Source organism: Arachis ipaensis, chromosome B6, assembly GCF_059453495.1.
Source record: "Arachis ipaensis isolate K30076 ecotype BB chromosome B6, ASM5945349v1, whole genome shotgun sequence".
In the NCBI taxonomy this organism is placed as follows: Eukaryota; Viridiplantae; Streptophyta; class Magnoliopsida; order Fabales; family Fabaceae; genus Arachis; species Arachis ipaensis.
In genome coordinates, this window is record NC_142441.1 from 118670001 (window position 1) to 118697551 (window position 27551).

At 36.9% G+C, this 27551-nt stretch overlaps 1 pseudogene; it reads left to right on the plus strand.

The window, feature by feature from the left end:
• LOC107647180 (zinc transporter 5-like) overlaps window positions 1-10740 on the plus strand; it is a 38621-nt pseudogene extending 27881 nt beyond the window's left edge.
• Window positions 10741-27551: the final 16811 nt, after the last annotated feature.

Sequence of the window (27551 nt, forward strand, 5' to 3'; positions counted from 1 at the left end):
GGAAGACCTCTAGCTCTTTGTGTTCCTTCATCTTCTCACCATGATAAAGCTTTAGGCGATGTCCATTTACCTTGATGAAATTGGGACTTGAAGGATGACTCAGGTGAAAGACTCCATATGACTCTGTCTTTTCTACTCTGTAGGGTCCTTCCCATCTGGATCTCAGCTTTCCTGGCATGAGTCTCAGTCTGGAGTTGTAAAGAAGAACCAAATATCCAAGTCTGAACTCTCTTCTCTTAATATGCTTGTCATGCACAGCCTTCACCTTCTCTTTGTATAATCTGGCATTTTCATATGCTTCGAGGTGAAGGGTTTCTAGTTCTGCCAGTTGCAGCTTCCTTTCAGCGCCAGCTTTCTCAAATCCCATGTTGCAATCTTTCACAGCCCAGAAAGCTTTGTGTTCCACCTCTACGGGAAGGTGGCAAGCCTTTCTGTACACTAAGCGGAATGGGCTCATCCCAATGGGTGTCTTGTACGTTGTCCGATATGCCCAGAGCGCATCAATAAGTCTGGCACTCCAGTCCTTCCTATGAGGCTTTACTATCTTCTTTAAAATGCGTTTAATCTCTCTGTTAGACACTTTTGCTTGTCCATTGGTCTGGGATGATAAGCTGTTGCTACTTTGTGAACTATCCCATGCTTCTTCAGTAGTCCTGCTAATCTCCTGTTACAAAAGTGAGTGCCTTGATCACTCACGATTGCTCATGGTGATCCAAAGCGACAAATAATATGGTTTCTAACAAAAGAAATAACAGTGTTAGCATCATCAGTACGAGTAGAAATTGCTTCCACCCATTTAGAAACATAATCTACAGCTAACAGTATGTAAAGATAACCACCAGAGTTTGGAAATGGACCCATGAAGTCAATGCCCCAAACATAAAAAATTTCACAGAATAGCATAATCTGTTGGGGCATCTCACCCCTCTTGGATATATTACCAAATCTTTGGCACGGGGAACAAGATTTGCAAAAGGCAGCAGCGTCTTTAAAAAGAGCAGGCCACCAGAATCCACAGTCTAGAATTTTTCTAGCTGTTCTTTGAGGGCCAAAATGTCCTTCACTCTCAGAAGAGTGGCAGGCCTCTAAAATGGATTGGAATTCTGATTGGGGCACACACCTTCTAATTACCTGGTCAGTTCCACACCTCCATAAATATAGGTCATCCCATACATAATATTTAGACTCGCTTTTCAGCTTGTCTCTTTGATACTTAGTAAAATTAGGAGGGAAAGTATGGCTAACTAGATAATTAGCTACAGGTGTATACCAAGGAACTACTTCAGATACTGCATGCAAGCTGTCAAATGGAAAAGCATCATTGATAGGAGTGGAGTCATCTTTAATGTGCTCAAGGCGACTCAAGTGGTCTGCTACTAAATTCTGGTTACCACTCCTATTCTTAATTTCTAAATCAAATTCTTGCAGCAACAGTATCCAACGTATTAGCCTTGGTTTAGACTCGTTTTTAGCTAATAAATACTTTAGAGCTGCATGGTCTGAGTACACTACCACCTTAGTACCAAGTAAATAGGCTCAGAATTTATCCAGAGCAAAAACAATAGCCAGAAGCACTTTTTCAGTGATGGTGTAATTAGACTGAGCAGCGTCTAAGGTCTTAGACGCATAAGCAATTACAAAAGGATCCTTACCTTCGCGCTGAGCCAGCGCCGCTCCTACTGCATGGTTGGAGGCATCACACATAATCTCAAAAGGATGGCTTCAGTCTGGTCCTCTCACAATTGGAGCTTGAGTTAGGGCAATCTTCAGCTTATCGAATGCTTGCATGCAATCCTCACTCAGCTCGAACTCAATATCTTTTTGCAGTAATCTGGATAAAGACAATGCTACCTTACTGAAGTCCTTGATGAATCTCCTGTAGAAACCTGCATGGCCAAGAACGAACGGACTTCCCTCACAGAGGAGGGATAAGGTAAACTAAATGACATCTACCTTTGCTGGATCTACAAAAATATCAGTATTAGACACAATATGTCCTAGAACAGTCCCTTGTTTTACCATAAAATGACACTTTTCAAAATTTAATACAAGGTTTGAACTGACACACCTGTCTAATACTCTAGATAAACTATCTAAGCAAAGGTTAAATGAATCACCATATACGCTAAAATCATCCATGAAAACCTCTATACAGTTCTTAATCAGATCTGAAAAGATACTCATCATGCATCTTTGGAAAGTAACCGGTGCATTACATAAGCCAAAAGGCATCCTTTTGTATGCATACGTTCCAAAGGGATATGTAAAAGTAGTATTCTCCTGGTCTTCAGGAGCTATATGGATTTGAAAGTAACTTGTATAACCATCTAAAAAGTAATAATGGGATTTACCTGATTGGCGATCAAGCATCTGATCAATAAAAGGCAAGGGGTAATGATCCTTACGAGTAGCTTGGTTGAGACGCCTATAGTCAATGCAAACCATCCATGAATTCTGCACTCTAGTTGTCAGGAGCTCTCCATGCTCATTCTTCACTGTTGTGACTCCAGACTTCTTGGGTACCACTTGTACTGGACTGACCCATTCGTTGTCTGAGATGGGGTAAATGATATCTGCTTCAAGTAGCCTGGTCACTTCTTTCTTGACAACTTTTAAGATGGTGGGATTTAATCTTCTTTAGGGTTGACGGACAGGCTTTGCTCCTTCTTCTAGGAATATTCTGTGCTCACATACTTAAGGGCTGATGCCTACTATATCCGCCAAGCTCCACCCAATTGCTTTCTTATGTTTTCTCAGCACATCAAGCAGCTGCTCCTCCTGTTGGGAAGTGAGTTCCCTTGCAATGATAACTGGGAACTTCTGATTATCCTCAAGGTAAGCATACTTGAGGTAGGGAGGAAGGGGTTTTAATTCTAATTTCTGCTCATGGCTAGGCTCTGGATTATCTGGAGTTAGTGATAATGGCAAGGTGTCCTCATTGTGTTCAGAAGGTGTCCCCACACTTGGAACTTGCTCCATGTGCCTCTCTTCTACTTCTTCTTGGTGAACTTCAGCTACAGTTTTATCAATGATGTCGCACTGGAAGATAGAATGATCTTCTGGAGGGTGCTTCATAGCTTCATTTAAATTGAAACTCACTGCTCTGCCATCTATCTCAAAGGAGTAAGTTCCTGAGAATGCATCTAGCTTGAACTTTGAGGTCTTCAGGAATGGTCTTCCAAGCAGGATTGATGATGGTCTTCCTGAGTCATTAGGGGGCATTTCCAAGATATAGAAGTCAATGGGAAATGTGAGCCCTTTAATGCTCACTAGCACGTCTTCAGCAATTCCGACTACTGTAATAATGCTTTTATCTGCTAACACAAAACGAGTTGCCGACCTTTTTAAGGGAGGAAGCCTCAAAGTATCATATATAGACAATGGCATTATACTAACACACGCTCCTAAATCACACATGCAGTCAGGAAATATTACACCCCCAATGGTACAATTAACCATGTATGGACCTGGGTCACTACATTTTTCAGGTATACCTCCCATTAAAGCAGATATAGAACTACCTAAAGGAATAGTTTCTAATTCATTAATTTTATCTTTATGTATGTATAAATCCTTCAGAAACTTTGCATATTTAGGCACTTGCTGAATAATATAAAAAAGGGGAACAGTTACCTCAACCTTTTTGAAAATTTCTACCATTTTGGGATCAAGTTCCATCTGCTTTCTGGGCTTCCGTGCAAGGTGTGGAAATGGGATAGGAATGGCGCCATTTGCAGCTTCTGCATCCTTTGGTGCTTCATTCCTTGGTTGAGCTTCTTCTTCTTCAACCATGTCTTGTACTTCCTCTTCCTCTTCAGTATCTTCCACTTCCACCACATCCTCAGCTGAGTCGTGTTCTGGTGAGCTTGGCTCCTCCTGATTGCTCTCTTGCAGTGTGGTTCCGGACCTTAAGGTGATGGCATTGATGCCACCCTTGGAGTTAGGTAAGGGTTGAGAAGGAATTCCACTGGAGCTTGAAGGCTAGTTGGTGGAATTAGGTATTGAATATACCCGGGAGACGAGAGCTTGTAAAGTAGCATTCAGACCATTTAGGGTAGAGTTCAGTTTAGTCTGCATGTCTTGTTGTCCTTGTGCAAGAGAACGGAGCATCTCGTCATTTGATGAGGAAGTAGGACAAGTGATTTGAGAAACCTGTTGTTGGTTGTGCTGGGGTGCTTGGGACTGCCTTAGGTGAGGTGCTCTGTAAGGCTGGTTCTGATTCTGCTGTCTATTATTGTTATTCCACCTCTGATTCCCATTGTTGTCTCTGCCTTCTCTGTTATAGTTGTCCCTCCAGCCATGGTTGGGATTATCTCTCCAACCCTGGTTGGGGTTGTCCTGCCATCCTTGGTTATAGTTCCCACCTTGGTTGTAGTTGCCGCCTTGTTGATTGTATCCTTGATTCGGGCGGTCATAGAAGTTATGAGAAGCGGCTACAGCATTATCCTCTTGTTGGAGCTGCAGGCACTCATCAGTGTAGTAACTATAATCAGTACAAATTCTGCATACTCTCTGGAGAACTAGTTGTTGACTTTGTTGTGGTAGGGGAGGCTGTTGTTGTTGTTGATTCAACTACATCTACTTCAGTAGGTTGGTCATTTCACATATAGCTTGTGTGACGGCAGTAGTCTCACTGTTAGAGGAAACCTCTGCAACAGAGTGGCTGTTCCTATGTCTGTGATTCCGAGTGGACTCAGCTAAGTCGCTGATCAGTTGCCATGCTTCATCTGCGGTCTTGTACTTTTTCAGGGAACCATTACTAGCACCATCCAGTGTAGTCTTATCCTGAGGCTTCATGCCTTGAGTGAAGTAGCTGATCAACACTAGCCTGTCAATCATGTGGTGGGGGAACGCGTCCAGAAGGTTTTTGAAACGCTCTAAGTACTCATAGAGAGTCTCCTATTCACCTTGAACAATGCAGCATATCTCCTTTCTCAATCTATCTGTAACTTCAGCGGGAAAGTATTTTTCCAAGAATTCTCTCCTAAGCGTGTCTCAGTTGGTAACAGTTACTTCAGGTTGGGAGTAGTACCACTCCCTTGCCTTTCCCTCAAGAGAAAACGAAAAGGCGGTTAACAGAATAGAAGTTTCATTGGCACCATGACGCCTAACAGTAGAACAGGCTGTCTGGAAATCCCTAAGGTGCTTGATAGGCTCCTGAGCAGGTAAGCCATGAAACTTGGGCATCAAGTTGATTAGTGCAGTCTTTAGTTCAAAATCTACAGCCAGATTTAGATGACGCACTTGATACGGTTGCAGGGTAAAGTCTGGGGCTCCTGCCTCCTGGAGAGTGATCCTCCTAGGTGCTGCCATATTATCTGCACGTGAATCAACTGAATCAGTAGTAAAGGAGCTTGTTTCACTCTCAGATGGTGGTTCAGATTCGCCCTCAGATGAGACTGGTGAATCGATAACAATCACTTCACCACCCTCAGAGGCTAACCGAAGCCGAGCTCGCCTAATACGTGAAAGAGTTCTTTCAATTTCAGGATCAAATGCGGCTAAGCTTGGAACAGGCAGTGAACGCGTCATTCAATGAGAGAAACATATAGCTCATGGTAATAAAATAAAATAAAATATGTAAAAATTAAAATATGTACACTAATTAATAATTTAGCACACAATTACAACTCCCCGGCAATGGCGCCAAAAATTGACGCGGGGCATAAGTCGGCTAATTAAGAAATCAATATAAGGAATACGTTGCAAGTATAGTTCTTAACCAGCTAAAATTCGCCTCGTTAATTTAGAAAGGTTGTCATAAAAGTTTAGAATAAAAATACTGGGAGTATGAGTCCCAGGTCGTCTCCCAACGACTTGTTAAAAAGGGTGCTAATTTATTAATCAGGAGTTTTCTGAGAGATTTTGAGAGTTGAATGACAGAAAATAAATAATTGTAAATAAGTGCAATGAAAATTAAAAGGAAATTATATTATTCAAAATAAAAGGGCCTTGACTGGGGGAATGATTAATTGGAAGTTCTATCCTTGTTGGAATCTTCTCAAGTGTAGTATAAAGAGGTTGTTGTTTTCACTTAGTTAACCCTCACTAAATAAAGGAAAGTCAAGTGATTGAGCTAATAATTATTCGCAAATCCTAGTCCTCTCCCTTAGGAAGGTCTAGCGTTAGTAAATACAGAATTAGCCAACAATTTCCAGTTTAACTAATCACTTGAGCATTCCAACTCAAGTGTCTCCTCTTAATCAACCCCCATGTCAAGTGGAGAATCTACTCCATTGACATGAATATAATACTCAGAAAAATATAAGAAGAAGACATGATAAATTAAATAAAATAGAGATTGAAAATTAATTAAAAGTAAAGTAATTCTCTGTATTAAATAAACCCAAAATGCAACATACCTATCTGAACAGGGTTAATAAGTAATTGAAAGAGCAAAGGAATAAGGAAACAAACTAGAATAATGTCTTCAACGTAGGTGGTGACTCTTCAATATCTAAATCCAAAAGCAAAAGCATAAAACTAATAAACTATGAATGTAAAGAAAACCTAGAGGAAGAGTGATTTCTCTCTAGATTCAGATCTAAAATTTAAAACTATCCTAATGAGAATGTGTGTTGAGTCTCTGCTTGTTCCCTAGCTTTAGTCTGTGTTTCTGGGCCGAAAACTGGGTCAAAACGCGGCCCAAAATTGCCCCCAGCGTCTTTTGTTAATTCTGCAGATCGCGCATGTCACGCGTACGCGTGACTGACGCGTACGCGTCGCTAGTCGTTTTGGCGTGTCACGCATTCGCGTCAAGCACGCACACGCGTCATCTTGCAGAACTCCAATCCACGCGTTCGCGTCAGGCACGCGCACGCGTTGCTGCAAATTTCTCCATGTCGCGCGCACGCGTGAGTTATGCGTGCGCGTCGATACTCGCTGGTTATCTCCTTAGTTTCTTGTGTTCCTTCCATTTTTGCAAGCTTCCTTTCCATTCTCTAAGCCATTCCTGTCATATAAATCCTAAAACACTTAACACATGGATCACGGCATCGAATGGTATAAAGGAGAATTAAAATACACAAATTAAAGACTTCTAGGAAGCAAGTTTTCAACCATAGATCAAGACTTGGAAGGAGTTGTAAAATCATGCAAATCATATGGATAAGTGGACAAGGACTTGATAAAAACCACTCAATTAAACACAAGATAAATCATAAAATAGTGGTTTATCACCGGCTTCCATGTATCAATTTTCCTTGGGTTTGTGCCAAGGAGGATACCAAAGATATTTAATTGGTAGGTTTTTCACCTCGCAACCCATAGCTCGTTTCAATCTCCATATCACTCTTTCATGACAATTGACTAGAATGATTATAGACTTTTCAAAGTTTATGGACAGCCCTGCTATAATCCCAAAACATCTTAAAACTCTTTTGTAATTTCTCAGAACTTTCAGCTTTGGAGGACAGAATAGCACTGTATCATCCGCAAATTGTAAATGTGTTAGTGACACTCTATTCAAACCACTTACAATCCTTCCAGCAACCGCATCCGCACCGCTTTTTCAATAATTTTATTTAGGACTTCAGCAACCAACGAGAATAAGAATGGAGAAATCGAGTCTCCTTGTCTAAGTTCTCTTCCCATCAACTAACACTGATATTGAATGCAGTCTCCAACATTGCCCTTATCCACGCTCTCAATGTCTGACCAAACTCCATCCTCTTTAACACATGTTGAACAAAGCTCTATCTCACTGAATCATAAGCTTTTCGAAAATCCAGTTTTACAACTACTCCTTTTCCCTTTGTCTTCTTTAACCACGCCACTGTTTCACATGCGATTAGCGCATCATCTGAGATTTGGCATTCCTAAACGAAAGCTGATTGCACTTCTCCTATCAATTTACCCATTAGTGGCCTTAATCTTGCCACTATCACCTTGGATATCACTTTGTAGATGCTTCCTACCATACTAATTGGCTGAAGATCTTTCATCTCTTTACTTCCGCCTGGCTTAGTAGCCAATGCTACCCAAGTTGTGTTGATATCCATAGCCATATTTCCTTCAGTAAAAAACTCCTTCACCATATTTGTGAACTCGGCTCCAATAGTATTCCAAGTCTTCTTTATGAAGCCCAGGTTATAGCCATCAGGACCTAGTATTATTGTTGATTCATACGACCATACTACAACTCTTATTTCTTCATTACTAGGAATGGTTTCAACATGGACTGCTTCATTTTTCGATATCTTAGGAACCAAACCTTTTTCAAAGAGAACTTTTGGCATAGGTTTTTGAGTGTATAAGTTATTGAAATAACTCCTAACTTGCATTTTTATTCTTCTAGGATCTTTCACATTTCTTCCCTCTTCTTGTATCTTTTGAATTTGGCTCTTATGTTGCCTCAATTATGCCTTTACATGAAAATATTTTGTATTATTGTCCATATCTTTGATAACTCTATCTCTAGATTGCTGCCTCTAAAAATCAACCTTCCTCTTGTACCATACTTCCACTTGATTTTTAAGAGCTTGCCTTCTAATGAGTTTTTCTTCTTGATTCACCCCAAATTCTAAATTTTGCTCTGTTTTTACAATTTCATCTTCAAAGCATTTAATCTTTTGTTCAATGTTGCCAAACTTGTTCTTATTCCATTCCTTCAGCGTTGACTTCATATTCTTCAATTTTTTTGTCACTGATACACCATCCACCTTCTTCTACTCATCATCAAATATCCTTTTGAATTGAGGGTGTAAGAACCAAATATCAAGGGACCGAAAGGGTTTGGGTCCCCAATCTTTAGTTTTCGCTTCCCTGATAAGTGGAACATCATTAGATTTTGAGCACGTCAATGCTCTAACTTGCAGCCCAGGTTTTTTTTGGATCCAAATAGGATCGACATAGAATCTGTCCAGCAAACTCGTATATCTTCCACTTCTCCAAGTAAATTTTCATCCGAATAGTCGTAACCCCATTACCCTCATTTGCTGCAACCAATTTTTCAAATCATCCATGTCACGACTACATACTATTCCGCTGCTTCTTTCCTCTACTTTCATTACTGCATTAAAATCTCTAAAAACAATTGCTAGAATATCAAAACTGCTTTTCACATTTGCGACTTCTTCCCGTACAATTTTCCTATCTCCCACCAAATTAGGGGCATATATATAACCCCAATCAGCCCTTTCATTCACATCTCTAATAGTGCCAATAATACGTATCCACCTTGCACCTTTGATAACTCTATCTATTTGTAAAAATTCCATTTCCCAAATGCACAATAACCCACCACTACTACTAACAGCTTTAACCCACTCCCATTGAAACTTAATATTCCCCCAAATTTCCCTTACTTTATACTTTAAGACTAGTCATTTTTGTTTCAACCAAACCCAGAAATCTAATATCATTCTTGCACACCATTTCTCTAACCATGCCTATTCCCCCGTCCCACAACTTTTCAGACCCCTTACATTCCATAACAAGATCATTGTAAAGGATTGTACTTACATCCTAACTTGATACCGTTCACCTTCTTTCTTCCACACTCTCTCCCTTTTGTTACTTTTGCATCTCTTTTCTTCAGTTTTTAAGCTTCAACTTTCACATCTTTGAGATACTTGTTTATCTTTGATGCTTCTAACGTTGTTAGTCCCAGCTTGTTTCCCAACATCCACATCTTATCCACCTCTAATTTAAAATTGTCGAACTTTTCTTCGCTAGGTGATATATGATCTTCTTCCTCCGATTCAATTAACACTTGCTTTGATTTTTTATTTTTTGGTTCTACCTTATTTTTCTTCTTGCTTTTCTTTTCCTTTGTTAAACTTTTCACTCCCTTTTTCTTTATTTTTTCTTTTTAAAATTTTTCTCTACGCCGCTTTCTTATAATTGATATCTTTTTAAATTCATAGAATTATTAGTTATACTGTTAGAAAATTCTATCGAAACTCATTCTATGTATATTTTTGTTATTTAATAAAATAATTGAAAGAAATGGAAGATCTCTCTTTGATCCCGATCATGAAAGCTCTAGAATCCTATTGAAGGGGAAAGCTATCTTATTAGAGCATATGAAGCAGGACATCCGTCTCCTTGGGGGTGCCTAGCTCCTTAGGAGAGAGTGATTCTCTCTTGCGGACCATTGGACCATAAGACTTTCGGCGTTGAGAACCTTTGTATCCGAGAGTAGACCTATCATTCAAGAAGACATTATTGTACACATCCATTACCACCAAAAAAAAAAAGGATAGAGATTAGCAAAAATAAAGAAAATCATATTTTAAAATTTTGTGCACCTAAAATATTAAAAGTTAAATAATAATTACAAATTCCTATTACCAAAAGAGGGGCATAGATTATTAAAAAAATAAAATTATAAAATTTTGTCCACGTAAAATGAAAAGTAAAAAGAAATAAATACTTCTTTGAAAACAAAATCACATATTATTATCTGATATTTGTACATTGACAAAATTTATTTCAGGCAAAATTTAGAAGGTTATCTGTTATAACTATGGGATTGTTCTTCTCTCTAACTACACCAATAGGAATTGCAATTGGCATAGGAATCTCTAATGTTTATGATGATAATAGTTCAACAGCCCTTATGGAAGGAGTCTTTAATGCAGTTTCAGCTGGAATCCTAATCTATATGGCACTTGTAGATCTTCTTGCTGCTGATTTATGAATCCAAGAATGCAAAAAAGTGGTAAACTTCAAATAGGGGCAAATATTTCTCTTCTTTTAGGAGCTGGTTTAATGACTCTTATTGCCAAATGGGCATAAAAACAAATAACTTGTGCTTTCTTCTCCATGCGAAATGTACCTTTTCTTTTGGTTTTAATTTTTTACTTTTGTCTTTCTTTCTTTCACAAATGTTCACACTTGTACTATTTTGTTAATTAATTATAGTTTTTGTAGCACTATGATAGTATGCTCTTCTTGATTTTTATATCATGAGTGACTTATAAGAATTTAACATTGAAAATCTTTTTCTTTTCACTGTTTTTTTATTCCTTTAGAAAAACATGAAGTATACATCTTTTTTGTTGGTGTTTTTTGTTGGTGCAGTGTGATTTATGTAGGAGAGAGAAGAATTTTTTTTAAATGGTTTAGTTTGCTCAACACACATATTTTTAGGTGCTCTCTTGATTAAGATATTTTTTTTTGGTCTCATGCCTTTTAAGTTTGCATTTATGACTTTAAAAGAAATTCTCTAATATTTTAAAAATATTTGAACAAAGTGTTAGATAAAAATTATAAACTTTAATATTTTACTAGTTATTATTAATCATCTCAATCAGAGATATATAAAGCTAACAATTTATTCTCCTTTCAAGCTGAAAATTGATAGATGTCAAACCAATTTTAGCTTAGAGAAGAAGAGAGATAGATTAAAAGATCTATGATATTCTACTCTTGATAATTATCTCAATTAGTTGCATAGAAAAATAATACAAAAAGTGTATAAAACCAATCAACTATTTTTTAAATGCGGTGACCAACCAACTGATTATAGGCCATGTGTTTGGAAATAATTCAAAATCATCTTGGTGAAGCAAAAAATACTCTACTTGTTTTAAATTAACATTGATTTTAAAATAGTTTAATCTCTTAATTTTAATTCAACAATTGTGAAATTCTACTATTATGATCTTTTTTTTTTTTTTGAATAATTTGCACTAATGTTGCAATTCTCTCTTAATCATGGTCACTTATCTTTTCAAACACCCTTAGCCAATAATCTTTGATAGGAATTTTGTTGTTTTCTTTATAGTTTATAAATTAATTTCGATGGACAATAATGTCTCAAATTCATAAAGTAACTAATTAGGTGTAAGATCTCTATTAAGCACAATGTTTTACTAAGTTATAGGAGTATCATATGTTAGCTATATGATATCTCAAAAGACTAACTACTATAAAACATGAGAATATTACTTATTTTAGAAAAAGCATCATAGTTTCTTGATGCCAAGGCATCTTAGGCTAGTTTCACTAGTATTTTTCTGTTAGTTTTAGTGGTTTTATGCATTTTCTTGAGCTTAAAGTAACCAAGAATGGTTAAAAGAATAACAAAGCAATGAACCATCCAAACAATATGATTTTTATACAAATTCCATGAGTTTTAGTTATATTGCTTGAATGCTATGAATGGAAGATTTCTCATGAAATTTTGCAAGACTTTGATGCAATTGTTTGGATGATTTCAGGGAAGAAGAGGCTAAGCAAGGAAGCAACAAAATCAATAAAGGAAGCTTGAATATCACATGTGGAGTTTAAGTTCCAGTTTAAGCCTAAACTGGAGCTTAAACGCCAGAATCATGAAGGCTAAGAAATGCTGGAATTGAAGTTTAACCTCCAGTTTAACCTTAAACTGGAGGTTAAACGCCAGAATGGAAGTCTCACCAAAGAAGCATGTCCACGTTTAACCTCCAGTTTGACCTTAAACTGGAGGTTAAACGCCAGAAGTGAGAAGAGCACCAAGGGGGAAGTTCCACGTTTAACCTCCAGTTTAACCTTAAACTGGAGGTTAAACGCCAGAAAGGGGAAAAGCACCAGGGAGCCATTTCCACGTTTAAGCTCCAGTTTGACCTTAAACTGGAGCTTAAACGTGTTCGACCAAGTTTCTCCTCCAGGGTTGCTTTCTCCATTTCCACGTTTAAGCTCCAGTTTAACCTTAAACTGGAGCTTAAACGTGTTCGACACCTCCAGGGCTACCTTTCTCCTCTTCCACGTTTAAGCTCCAGTTTAACCTTAAACTGGAGCTTAAACGTGTTCGACCTCCAGGATGGCTTCCTCCTCTTCCACGTTTAAGCTCCAGTTTAACCTTAAACTGGAGCTTAAACGTGTTCGACCTCCAGGGCTGCCCTTCCTATCTCCACGTTTAAGCTTCAGTTTAACCTTAAACTGAAGCTTAAACGTGTTCGACTACATGACTCTCCAGGGCTGCCTTCTTCCATTTCCACGTTTAAGCTTCAGTTTATCCTTAAACTGAAGCTTAAACGTGCTTCTACAAAAGGCTTCACTGGAAGTGTCTGGCGTTTAAGCTGCAGTTTGAGCTTTAAACTGCAACTTAAACGCCACTCTTGGAAAAGGTTTCTGGGCCAAAAATATTGCGGTTTAAGTTAGTCTTTGAGCACAAACATTAACTTAAACTTACTCTGGCATGAAACCCAATTGAATATCATGGTTTATGGGATTGGGCCTGAAGGATTGATGAGTCTGAAATTTCAATTTGTTGAGTCATGTATTATTATTTGATTATCACTAAGTTGGCTCAATGAATGTTACAGAATTTGGATCAGCAGCCTCATCAAGATTATGGATCATAAACCCAAAGCAAAAGGAAAGCAGGGAGAGGCCTCAAAGCCCAAGAAACATAACAGAAGCTCAATATAGAAAGTGTATAAATAGGATAGAATTTAAGTTAGGAAGGACTTTTGACCTTTTCATTGAGCTAGTTTTCATTTCTTTGTAATTGAATTCAGAGCTATGACTCACTAAACCCCCTTTCATTGGGTTAGGGAGCTCTATTGTAATTCAATGAATCAATAATAGTTTATCTTCTTCTTCAATCTTTTCTCTTGAATTTTGTTAGAAAGCTTCTCGATCTAATTCCATTGGGTAGTTGTCTTGGGAAAGAAACTACCCATAATTGGAATCCTTCGGAACCTTGGGAAAGGAATGGAGGATTCATGCTAGAGAAGCTTTCTCACAGTGAATTGGATTGGGGTTTGGATGGATATTGTGACATGTAATCCTACCAAATTGTGGTTCATGAAACTGTGTGGTATAATCAGTGATCGAGCATCATCTCTTCTTATGAACATTTAAACCAAGGGATTGGGAATTTGTTTGTTTTTAGAGAGAATTGGTGAGCCAAGGGATTGGGATCCAATCATATAAGATTGCCAAGCAAAATTCAATGAACGCATTGGTTGAGGAAGAGATAAACATGTTTTGATTCGGAGATCTCAATATCTCCTATAACCCAATGAATTCCCCATTTCTGATTTCCACGTTCTCTTTACATTCTGCAATTACATTCATGCAATCACCCCCATTCCCTTTTAATTTCAGCAATTCAGCTTCTGCTCTTTAATTCATGCAATTTAAGATTCCGCCATTTCAATTTCTTGTCATTTACTTTTCCCGCCAATTTTACATTCCGCAATTCTCATCTAAATCTTGATTCCGCTCAACTAGAACACACTTCTAATCTGAATTGCTCATTCAACCAATCCTTGTGGGATTCGACCTCACTCTCTTGTGAGTTTTTACTTGACGATAACCGGTGCACTTGCCGGAAGAAATTTTGCCGATCGTGCAATTTCCTAAATCGTAGCATAACTAGTTTATGCGCATCATTTCTACTTTCTAATGTTCAAATATAAAAACGTACTTAAACTCAAGAAGTTAAACCATTTGACTTTTCTCTTACAACTAACACAATATAATAGGAAGCTATCATTCTGAGTAAAATCACTTAGACAAGTAGAAAGTAATTTGACTTTTTATACTATTTTAAGAAAGTGAACATAGAAAGAAGAAGAATTTTGAACGAATCTTTATTCACTACAAGAAAAACGTTGAGTACCGTCAGATTTAGCATCGAACGTTAGCGGCGAGATTATCGTCGAATTTACCAGCGGTAATGTCATTGAATTCTTAAGGTTTAGTGATTGCTGGCGGATTTTGGGATCTGACAGTAACTCCGCTGGTAATATTTGGAGGGAAACAAAAAATAAAATGGTTCGCTCTTTACTGTCGGATATATCCACAGATTTGTCCGACGGTAATGCCAGTTAGTGAAACAATGTGTTTTAGTGATCCACAAAGTATTACCGTCAGACACATGCGACAGTAACTAGGATGTAAATTCAAAATGCAAAACCTCTTTCTCCTCAATCAGATTCTCTCCCTCTCTCACAAAACCACCAAAACCCTCCCTCTCCCTTCCCCTCCCCAAAACCACCATCTGCTGTCACCAACACCGCCACCACCGAAGCCCCCTCTCCATCGCCATCAGCCTACCCACCTCCAAGACCCCTTCGTTCTTCTTCTTTTTCCGCTTTTCTCCTTGTCACTTCACTGTTAACCTTCTCTATTCTTTGAACCGTAAACCGCCGCGCCACATCACAGAGCCACCACTGCCGCTCCCTAGGTTTGCCTCTCTGGTGTTTGCTCGTTACTGCCACCACCAACGTCGCTGCCCAACTTCTCCTCTTCGAATCGATTCTATCTCTACAACAATAGGTAACAGATTCAAAGGCGAATATTAAAAATAGAAGCTTGTATGCTTAATATTGATGCATGTTGAAATTCGATTAGATTATACTTTGTTTTGTTAATTGAAATCTCTATATTGAGTTAATTGAGATCTCTATATTGGGTCAATATTTTTTTATTTACATTTATTAAGATTTTATTTTAATTCTAAATCATTTTTCTGGTGATTTTCATCAAAACTTTATGACTTTAGATATTTTATTTTATTTCAGAGGTTATTTTTAACAAAATTTTAGATATTCTTCTAGTATGTAATTTAAGATGTGCATTTAAATATTAATATGAGATAGAAATAAAAATTAATTCTCTAGTTCAACTGTTTTTAAAATATTAATGACATATTTAATTGTATTGTTTGTTTTACCAACGAAAACAGATTGTGTAATTACGTTAAATATTTTTTTTATAGGATAACACATCATCAAATATATGTAAAGAATAAATATTTTTCCTATGAAGACTACGTTTTTATACGTGTTTGAAGATGACTGAATTTGAGTTTATGAATATGCTGAGGTTTTATTGATTGTTGAATTGGTTTTTCTTATTTTAATTTTGAATTTGAACTTTGAATTTAACGTTTTGAAAAGTGTTTTGATTATTGAACTGAATAGCTGAATATTATTGCTGGAGTTGTTTGACATTGTCTGAAAGATGTTCATTGACTTTGTTACGGATGGTTTTGATAGATGCAAACATGACGACAGGAAGAGGTGCTGCCGATCAGGTTGCCGGTCGTGGTCGCAGCCATGGTTGCGATAGAGGGAGGGTTTCCTCTGGTATCCCGGGACTTCTGGATCCTCTTACTCTACTCCGACCACCCCGGTCACGCCACAGGTTGCGGGTTTAGTGGACCACACCTCCTACTGCTCAGTAGCCCGCATCCATGGCGACACCGACTCCAACGATGGATGCCGCGGCCCCGGAGTCCAGCCACGGTAGTGAGGCAGCAGCTGATGCCCCTCGACCACCTACCATCGTACAGTTGCACATTTGGCCTGATGGCGGCATGGGATAAGTATCACATTCAATGAGATTTCCTGAAATTTAATTTGGGTTGTTGCTGAGATTTCCTGAAAAATTAATTTTTGTTTAGTGGATTTAAGTTGATTTGGAATACTGAAGGTTATTATTTTCTAGTTTTATTAATTATGATTCCTATTGTTGTTGAGATTTCTTGAAAAATTGATTCCTGTTTAGTGAATTTAGGTTGATTTCTGTTTGTGGGTTGTTGTTAGGTTTTTGCCGAACCCGAACCCGTGTACTCAGGAGATAACGAATGTCATCAAACTGACGTACGACATGCCCTGGCCCAGCTACACGAAAATCTCCACTGAGACCAGGCAGTGTTGGTTTGAGAAACGGACAGTAATTACTTTCATTGTTTCCTTTTTAATTCTTTTTTTATAGTTTATATCCTCTATCTTGTTCAACTTAATTTCAAGCTTTTTTGTTGCAGCTTTACTTCATTTCGGATGCTGAGCACGACCTAGACATCCAAAAGATATTCGACTATAGGGTGGGTCGGTGGCTCCAGCAGATGCTGGATGATGTTCACCACGGCCGGGACCAGCGGACACACTGGCTCTGACCGGAGGTAAAGAATGGCATGTTCACTCATTGGGAGACCAATGCGGGGTTCAGGCATTGGCGTCTCACCAACCGAGCTAATAGGACATCAGGGAGGTCGACAAAGTACATCGACAGCTCGGCGACCTTCATGAAGACGAAGGCCATGCTGGTATGTTATTGGCAGAGACCTTTAAGTACACTCACACGCTGAAGGAGAACAAGACGAGATTTGTTGATCAGTGGTCTCGGGACCATTAGGTGAGTAAATATATGTCTGATTATCTTCTGCTATGAACTTATTAGATATTAACATTATATCTGTCTTAGCTTACTAATCACACAGTGACTTGTGTTAATTGCACAGAAGTCCTACACATAGAGATTAGAGACCGTGACTTAACAGTCTCAGCAAAGTGGAGAGGACGCCACTGATGTATCTGCGACCTCAGTTGTCGACCCCGATGCGGTTTGGCGTGAGACCACCTCAGCCTTGTACAAGAACTGCGTATACAGAATGAGGTCGTTCTTCGCCAGCAGCCTCCGCACCTCGACGTTGAGGCCGTCATCAGGCTCCGCCACTAGTCAAGCTGTCCAACCCGAGGAAGGTGTGGATTTGAGGCTCCAGATGCAGGAGCTCCAGCACAGCCTTCACCAGCAGGTTCAGGAGCTTAACAATTATCAGGAGAGGTATCAGAAAATCATCACCCGCATGATGTCTATGAATGAGCTCAGGCTGGAGTTTAGGGAGTCGCTGGAGTGGATACAGCATATGGAGGTTCAGATGGAGGTGTACTAGACCCAGATGCACGCCGCTAGCATCGACCCTGCTAGTGGCAGCACCGCTGTTGATGGTAGTGATCCTACTGTAGGTGGCATCGGTAGCACTAGTGCTCATGGACATCATCACCACCTTTTGCACCGCTGATTCAAGGCCACAAGATTGATGACGATGACGACTACCTAGATCTGTAGATATTAGGTTTTTTTATTGTTTCATACATTTATTTGCTTTACTTTACTTTTATTTAATTTGTACATTGTATTATTTATTTATTTTAAATAAAAATTCTTCATTATTTATGAATTGACTACTAATTGTGTGAAAAACATTCAAATTTAAAATTAAAATTGATCATTTATTTCAAATTCCAAAAATAAAATGGCATTACCATAGAAATAATCCGATGGTAATATGGCGTGTAAAAACATGCTTTGGCAATTGGTTTCCTGAGCTAGTAAAATTTGATGGTAATTACTGTCGGACAAAATAGATCCGACAGTAAATATTTACCGGCAAGGTTTATACCGTTAGATTATTTTCGACGGTAAATTGATTACCATCGGATATATTTGAAGAATCCGACGGTACTTAACATTTTTATTGTAGTAATTGTTCACTACTTATGTAAAGTCGATCCAGGTCTTTGACAAAACAAGAACATTTTTTAAAACAAAGTGCTATGTTGTGAAATTATAATGGAAGTAGAAAAATAGATGTAGAGATTTATATATAATTAAGAATAAGAGAGTTATATATTAACAATATCCTTATACTATAACACTTGGTAATTTATAACACACTCTTAACAATATTAGGAGTTGCAAAAGAATACTAACATAGCTATATAGCTAATGAGTTGTTCTCTTATGCTTGTTGTAGTCCTAAAACTTTCATCTATAGCACCTATTTATGTATGAAAATTGAATCAAACAGTAATAAACTATTGATTACCTAACCCACTTATTGTTTAGTGGAAGCATGTATTATCGAACTTTGATAATGCTCCATTAAGTAGTAGGATACCCACACTTTTAATTTTAAAACATGCTGCAAATTTTTATATTTTTTATTCTTAGTTTATTCTTTTGTTCATTCTTCTATGTTAAAAAAATATTTTGTTCTTCAACTTGTAATTTAGGTTGTCATTCGATTCTTATCTGTAGAACATATTACATTTTTGAAATTCTTAGTACAGTCTCAGAGAATCTAAAAATAATTCATCAACTCATTTGTAGAAGTTGAAAACATCTTTCTACTGGATTATCTTGTAAGTCTTTAGACATCACACCTTTGATCATTTTTGTTATTCCTAGTACTAAGAAGGCTTAATGAAAGAATATCTAATATTTTTATATCAAGCAGTGGTTTGATCTGAGTCTTACATGAGAAGATCAAGAGAATATCTAAGGTTTTTGTTTGGTAGGGCATCCAATCGAGTCATTTCTTAACTTGAAAAAGTTTGAATATCTAACATTTTTAGGTTGACGGAGTATCCAATTCAAATCTTACCTGAAAAGATCAGTTGAATATCTAAGGTTCTTGGTTGAGAGGGTATCCAATCGAATCAATCATTGTCCTTAAAAGGATTAGGGAAATAATATACATAAAAAGTTCATATGTTGTGATGCGGTATGATCTACGTTACAACTATATTCTAGAAAGACTCTATGCAAATAATACTTCTGTGCAAATAGTAGTGAAATTTTTAAATTGCTTGTGAACTGAACATAAGCATTTTAAACTGAACTAGTATATATCACTTATAAACTATAATTTCTTTCTGAGCTCTTGTTTCTTGCATTTATGATTCTTTTATTATCCAATTATTTATTTCGAGTTCATAAGTAATTTTCATATTTAAAGAATTTAAAATTTTAGAAATCATTTTAAAAATACATCTGAAGTCAGTTATAAATTTCATAAGACATTTTTTAAATATTTACATCCAAAATCTATTTTTCAACAAATGTAAAGCAAGTTTGAAATATGAACTAATTAATATATATTTTCATTACAAATAAGTCAAAAATTTAAAAAACTTTTAAGTTTATTTTTAGATAAATTTAAAGCACGATTCTTTTTTTTATATACTTTTTACAACTTTACCCCACTCAAAAGAATTTTATTTCTATAGTTAAATTTTTTTACCAAAATATGTATATAGTTGTTCTTAAATTCTGATATTACTTAAAAGCTTAACAAATCGTAATGGAAAAGTTTAGGGGACAGCAACTTTATTAAATTTTGGCCAGCATGTAACCAGCAAAAGAGAAGTGAGTAATCCTACACCATTGGATGAAATCTCACACCATTAAAAATATTATTAATGGCTACTTGATGGCTACAAATCATAAAAATTGCTGGCCTCCTAGCACTCCTCAATCGTAATTGTACACTACTCAAATATTCATGAAATAGATACATGACGAAACACATTATTATCAAAAGATATCTTTCAAAAGCATTCATAAGATATAGAATGGTATCCTACGACCTCAAGTTTTTTATTTACATATATACAAATACACGGCTTTAATCATTCTCTAAACAGTTATCAATCATAGATTTGATTGCTTCTTCTTTGTTTCATGAACCACCTCTTTTTGGTTCTTTTGATGAAGATGGCTAGCTCATCCTTCTCTTCTAGGTTGATTTCCAACGTCTTTTGAGCTTTCATTCTTAGAATTTTCATTGACCACTAGAGCCTTTTTTCCTTTCTAAGATTGCAAAGCTAGAGACTTGGTCTTCTTAGTAATCTCACCAAGAAGCATATCAAGCTCATATTCATATGTCAAAACTAATTTCTGCTTCTTTCATCTTGAGTTCATATGTGGTTACTATGAGATGTTTATGCCGTTTTCTTTCACCTCTTTGGTGCTTTCATGCAACATTTTCAGTTTCTCTTATATTTCTTTGGTTGTGTCATAGGATATAATCTTTCATATTCTGATTTACTAAGAGTACATATCATGATGTACTTGACTTTTGAATTCAACTGAACCTTAGTCTTATGGTTATTTTGATTGTAAAACCCGGTTAATTAATGGCTAATTAACTCATAAATTAAAATATATTCTAGAAAGTGAGGAATGAGGTTTTCATGGTTTAATATGATAGAAAAAATTAAAACGAGAATTTTGACACTAATTTTAAAGAAATCGGCCCAAGATTGGGCCGAATGGGCCCAACCGAGCCAACTGGACCCATATTGGGCCCAAGGGCCCAGCCAAGCCCTCATTCATTAAAGAGTTCAGCACACTCTCTTCCCTTTCAACACACACACGCTGAATAGAAGAGAGAAGGGAGGGAAACAAGGAAACCCTTGTTCCAAAATTAATTCAATCTTCCATTGATCATAACTTTTGATCCAGAGCTTCAATTGACGCACTGTTTATGACCACGTGACCGCATCGTTGAGCTCTACAAAACCCACACCAAGATTCTTGAGGTAAGCCATGTTTTCTTCTTCGAATTCCCAACCCTTAGTTTCAAAAATTTTGGGCAAAAATGTTGAAATTTGTGATCTTCTGTGTTATAGGATCTAATTAGCTTGAAGGGAAGGTTTGTTCTTGCCTCCTTGGTCCTTGGGTAAGGTAAGAGATCTCAAACCCTAGTGAAAATTCTAAATTGAAGCATCTAGGTATTGAGTTATTGTGTTGGGTGTGATATCGTGGCTTAGGCATTGTATATATGTGTTTTGGAGCTTGATTGGTGATTTTGAAAAGATTTGGAGTAGAGCACCAAGCTTGGAAATCTGTTGGTGAAGTTTTGGAGACATTGGAAGTTGAATTTGAGAGTGTACCGGGTTAGACAGGAATCGGTTTCCTATATCTAAAATGTAATGTGGTGTGAAAACATAGGCTAGAGACCCTAAGATAGGAGTTGAACTATTAATGTTGTTGATGGATTGAAATGAATTGTGTTATTATGTATGAATTTAGTGGATTGTGAAATGTTGATGTAGTCGTTGAATGAATTGGATTGAGATGAATATTTGAGTAGTGGTTGAATGATTGTGAATGATGATAATCGTTGGCAAATCATGTAAAAGTTGTATGTGATATGGAGTAATATGTTTAATGGATGATAAGGCTAGGGCTCTTGTTGATGAGCATGAGTTGAAGTATGATATATATATATATATGTATGGTGATTGATGAATTGAATATTTGTTTGGAAATTGAGATATGAAATGTTGATTATGATGTGAGATTTGTTAAATGGAGATTTGGATAAATATGGTGGAATTTTTGGGTTGATGATTGAATGAGGGTTTGGAAATGATTGATGTTGGAAGGGTGAGTTTTGGTTGGTTTTAAATGAGAATTGGAAGTGTATGTTTTAGAAATTGGGAGTTTGTGAGTTTTGATAAAAATGGAATTTCGATGAACTTCAACGGATCATATCTTAAGCTATTATTTTTGGAATTTGATGCTTTTTTATATCAAAAGAGAGATAATTTCACAATCTTTAAAATGGTTTAAATTTGGTAAAAATCTGAATTTTGTGGAAGGAGATATCATCGTTGAAAGTTTGGGCCAAAAATCTGACTTCTGCAGATTCTGCAGGATTTGTGATTTATGGTTTGTGTGCGCACGCACACCCCGTGGATTTTTGGACCTATGCGCACAGACAGCCTTGTGCGTACACACACACGGGGAAAAGGCTACTAATGGGAGTTCTAGCACACCCTGTGCGCGCACACAATCGTTAAGGTTTTGCGACAGCCTTGTGCACACGCACACGTTGGGAATGACATGCTGTTGGTGGCACTAGCACACCTTGTACGCGTACACAAAAATGGAAATTTTGCTTCTTGTGTGTACGCACACCCCTATGCATATGCACACTTTTAAAAATACTTCTGGGCGTGCGCACGCACAGCCCCGTGCGTACGCACGCGACCCTGTTCTTTTCTAAAGCTTTTGTTTTCAAGTCTTTCATATTCCCAACAAGCTTGCGACCTTCCGAGGCGCTGTTTTAGGCTTATAAACCCTCGTTTTCATCTTTTAAATCATAAATTAATGTAAAATGCCTAGTGATTGAGAGGAAGCTAGGGAAAGGGGTAACTTGTGGATGAAGAAAGGGAATGTTATGAGGAGTTATGATTAACGATGAGGATATGAGTTATTCAGGAGGATGGTGGAGTACTGTATATGATATGAGCCGAAGGGCTGAGTATGATATGAACCGAATGGCTATGTGTGATGATGGTTATGGTTGGTTATGAATTATGATTTATAAGCTGGAGGGCTGAGATGAATGTTAATGTATGGCTGTGATTGAATGCATATATGCTGAATTGTTGATTATTGTGATTATTGCACTCTACCTATCTGAGATACGAGTTTTCCTGGGTGAAAGCAGTGGCTAGCCACCACGTGCTCCAGGTGGAGACTCGATACTCTGCTGACCCTATGTCGTAAGTGTGGCCAGACACTGTGAAAGTTCCGGATGAGCTCACCCCCGTGAATATACACCATTGAGGGTGTTAGATATGAATTATAAATTATGTTGAGAATAACTCGAGTTAGGGATGCACGACAGAGGGACAGTCCGATGGTTAGCTACCAAGACTTGTCGGGTTGGCTTTATAACCGACAGATGAGACTCATTAGACACTAGGATAGGTATGCATCATATGCATCATATGTGATTTGTTTGGAATGCCTAATTGATTGCATCATTACTCGCTAATTGCCTAATTGTCTTACTTGCTTCCTACTTGTGCATTGTTTGTGTGATATACTTGTGTTTGCATATCTTTATTGTTGGCGGTTGGGAGGTTTGAAGGACTTGAAAATGGGATATTTAGTTAGATTGAAAATCCTTAAGTTAGTTGCCTACTTTTGTATTTCTCATGGTTTAGTATATTTATACGTTTTGATTATATCTGAAAGTTCTAGGATTGCCTTCGGCTTTTTCAAGACATTACATGTTAGATATTTGGGTACTATTACCATGTTGAGAACCTCCGGTTCTCACCCATGTGGATTTTGTGGTTTTCAGATGTAGGACGTGAGGCTCATCGCTGAGGCATGCTGGAGACTTCTATTTTGGCGAATATCATTAGCTCTCGGGATTTTATTTTGATCTTATATAGTTGTTTAGATACTTATATTCTCCACTGTTTATATATATTTTGTATTGACTCCTCTTAGAGGTTATTTCGGAGAAATAGGTTTTGTATTTTGTCTTTTGGATTCTTTTGGGATTCCCTACTATATATGTATGTATACTTATAAGCTCTGACCGGTTATCTTTCCAAACCGAGTCCCGAGTCTTGATATCTGTATTTTGGCACTCTCTTGTATATCTTATCGCGTTAGCTCATCATTTATCTGTTTCGTTTACGTTATCGATCGGAGTGTTGCGCTTTTCGATTTACCCGTTTTGATTTATCCCTTTTTCTTCAAAGGCTCCTAGTTAGAAATCATTTTACATTACTATACGTACTAAACTTTATTTTTAGAGGTCGTAATAACTCGCCACCTCTGTTTTATGACTTAAGCATAAGACTCTGTGTGGTAGGGTATTACATTGATAGCCTTGTCATCTCCCCATTAGTTGTGTAGGTAGCTACATAATTTCCATGTTAAACAATCTTCCACAAGTTTAGACTAGTAAAGTTCATCAAGAGTTCCATCTTGTCTCTCCAATAAAAATAGTTTTTCCATCAATGTATGAAAAATAATTAAAAGAGAGTTTCTCACTGTAACTTGAAAAATCTTCCATTTGTTATATCTTTTTCGTCTACAAATGCCTACAGTATTAGCTCTAATATTAATTGAAATACATAGATATTCATAAGAAGGGGGTTGAATCGAAGTTAGTTACAACTTTTTTTTAAAATGTATTTAAGAAAGTTTATCAAGTTGTTTTACTTGTAAGTAGTAAAAGATATATGTTTAGAAAAATGATATATATTTCCTTGGAAGAAAGGTTCTCATGTGTGTATCCTACTTAAAAATGTTTCAAAACAATTTTGATAAACAAAGTAGATAAATGGTGATGGAGTCGAAAAGATAAACATCAAGATATATTGCAGTTTGGCTAGCAATGGCTATATATATATAGTAGTCTTCAATCAAGTTGAGAGTTTTACTATTTGAATAAGTGTTACAAGATACTCCTCAAATTTTTACAAGCTAATTTGACTTAGATTTTTACTAGTTTAAGAACTATTATTATTGCCTCAAACTTTTTTAGAATAAGTTTAACTCAAATCAAATACATTGATTAAAGGATCTTACATATACTTAGAACTTTTTCAAACATCACAATGACTTAGACCAACTAGATTGATCTAAAAAACATAGATACTGTATCTTATCTTAATGGATCAAGTTACAAAAAGTAAAGAGTGTGTGAAACACTTTATAGATTCTAATGTTCTAGTTCTAAAATGATAGGAATAAAACACACAATTTTATACTTGTAAGAATTAGATAAGCAACAATATCCACTCACAATAATAAATGGCAGCAGCACAATAATATCTAATATCAATGGAAAAATCTCATGAACTAGAAAATAGAGGAAAGCTATCACATTAAAATTTTTAACGTGAAAAATGTAACACCCTACGACATTTAATTTTATGCTTAAGTCATAAAACTGAGGTGGTGAGGTATTATGACCTGTAAAAGTAAAATTATATATATAATATAGTTGAAAAAAATTTTTATCGAGGAGCCTTTGAAGAAAAGTTAAAACAAAACGTTAAAACGAAAAGCGCAACACTCGCGTAAACGTTAGCGTAATCGAGGCAAGGTAAGACTAAAATAACACATGGGTATATACAATGGAATTTCAAGATATATATATATATATAACAAAGCTTCTGGTCCGGTTCGCGAAGTTAAAATCGAACAGAGCATACAAACATATATACATATACATACATACACACACACACACACACACACACACACACACAGATATATATATATATATATATATATATATATACATGAGAATCCCAAAAGAACCGAAAATACAGATTACGGAACCTGTTTTTCCGAATCAACCTCTAAGAGGGATAAAGCATCGTATACATAAATAGTGGAGATAATAAGTATCTACATATATACATCAAGCCAAAATAAGTCCCAAAATACAAAAGGTCTTCGCTGTAAGAAGCTCCCAGTATGCCTCAGCGAGGTACCTCATGTCCTGCATCTAGAAACCACAAAATATGTATGGGGTGAGAACCAGAAGTTTTCAGCATGGTAATAGTACTCACATCTCTAACATATAATGTCCCGGGAAAGCCGAAGGCGATTCTAGAACTTTTGACAAAAGATTTAAACTTTAAACTACACTTTACAACCATAAATAAGCCATAAACAAAGTGGGGTAGCTAAGGTATTTCAAACATACATTCATTCAGTCTAAAACAATCATCATTATTATCAAATCTCAAGTATTGGTTTGGAGCAAGCAGGACGAACCACAATCCTTGCTATTGCGCAGTATCTCAAACACACATTCATTCATTCATCATCTCATTATTATCCATCATGAACTTAGTCACCTCTCACAGCATATATAACATTACAACACTTCCTCATTCATCATCATTTACTTTATCTCTTTCTTCATCAACAAGTTACCTTCCTCACAGCCCTAATTATACTTCACTACCCAAATCCCACCTACCAGGTTTTAAACAAGAGTTAAAAAAGATTTAAAAGTGGGAGAAAATGCATTTAAAAACAAAATCAATGTTTTGGAAGAACAAGATCTCGCATACGCGACTCCTGCTCACGTACGTGAGGAGTGCAACCCAAAACGAGAGCTTGCGTCACGTGTCAATTTTCGTGTATGCGCCCCTACAAAATTCGACATCTCACGTACGCGTACACTTGCTCGCGTATGTGAGGAGTGCAGCCCGAAACAAGAGCTCGCGTCGCGTGCAAGTTTTAAAACATAGTTTGATAAATATCGGAGGTCCGGAGGCCAAGTTTTTGCTCCGTCAAAATTGGTCAAAAATCATATTTTTCATTACACTTTACAAACCTCAACTTTCAAAACAAACCAATTTCAAAACTTTCAAAAACTAAACCAAACCTTATCCTAACTGCATCAAGCACTCCCCAATCATATTTCAATCTTCCTTATTTCTCCCACAACTTATCGATTCACCACTTTTCATCAATTTCAGTTCAATAATTCAAGTTCACAATAATATTTCAATATGCCTCATCAATTATCTCTAACAAATGTAATCTCAACAACACAACAAATATGGCACCAATAACAACTTCAAAATTTACTAATCCTTATACATACCAACCAATGTCATATACAAGGTCACACACATAATTCATAAGAGCCTCAAATTTAACCTCCAAAATCACTAACCAACATACATATTATGCAATCTCAACCAACAACACCGTCAACAATTCAATTCCGATCTTACAGTCACTAACCTAAGTTTTCACGACACATTATATTTTAGATACGAGAAACCAAAACTATACCTTGGTCGATTTCCTTGTATAGCCCAAAGACAACCCAACTACGCAAGTTCACAAGCTCCACCACCAAAATTTAGCATCCAATTTTCCCAATCAAGCTTCCAGTCTCTTCAAATGAGTTCCAATTTTATATATATACTACCTAACACATATTATCACATTTATATACCAAATTTTAATACCGAAATACATATAATCAAGGGATTGACTAGGGTTCGAGGGACTTTACCTTAATCGTGCCTCAGGCTAACAAAAAGCCGCTAATTTCTCAAGTTAATTTGACCTTAACATCAAGACATAAGGACTTTCAATACTCATGGCTCATAATTTCGAAAAATAATTTCAAAAAATTAGGGGAAAAGAGAGGCTGAGAGTGAAATCCAAGGTTCCTTACCAATTAGTTATTGGGCTTTGTAGAGCTCAACGCTGCGGATGCGTGGCCGCAAACGGTTCGGTGATCAGAGCTC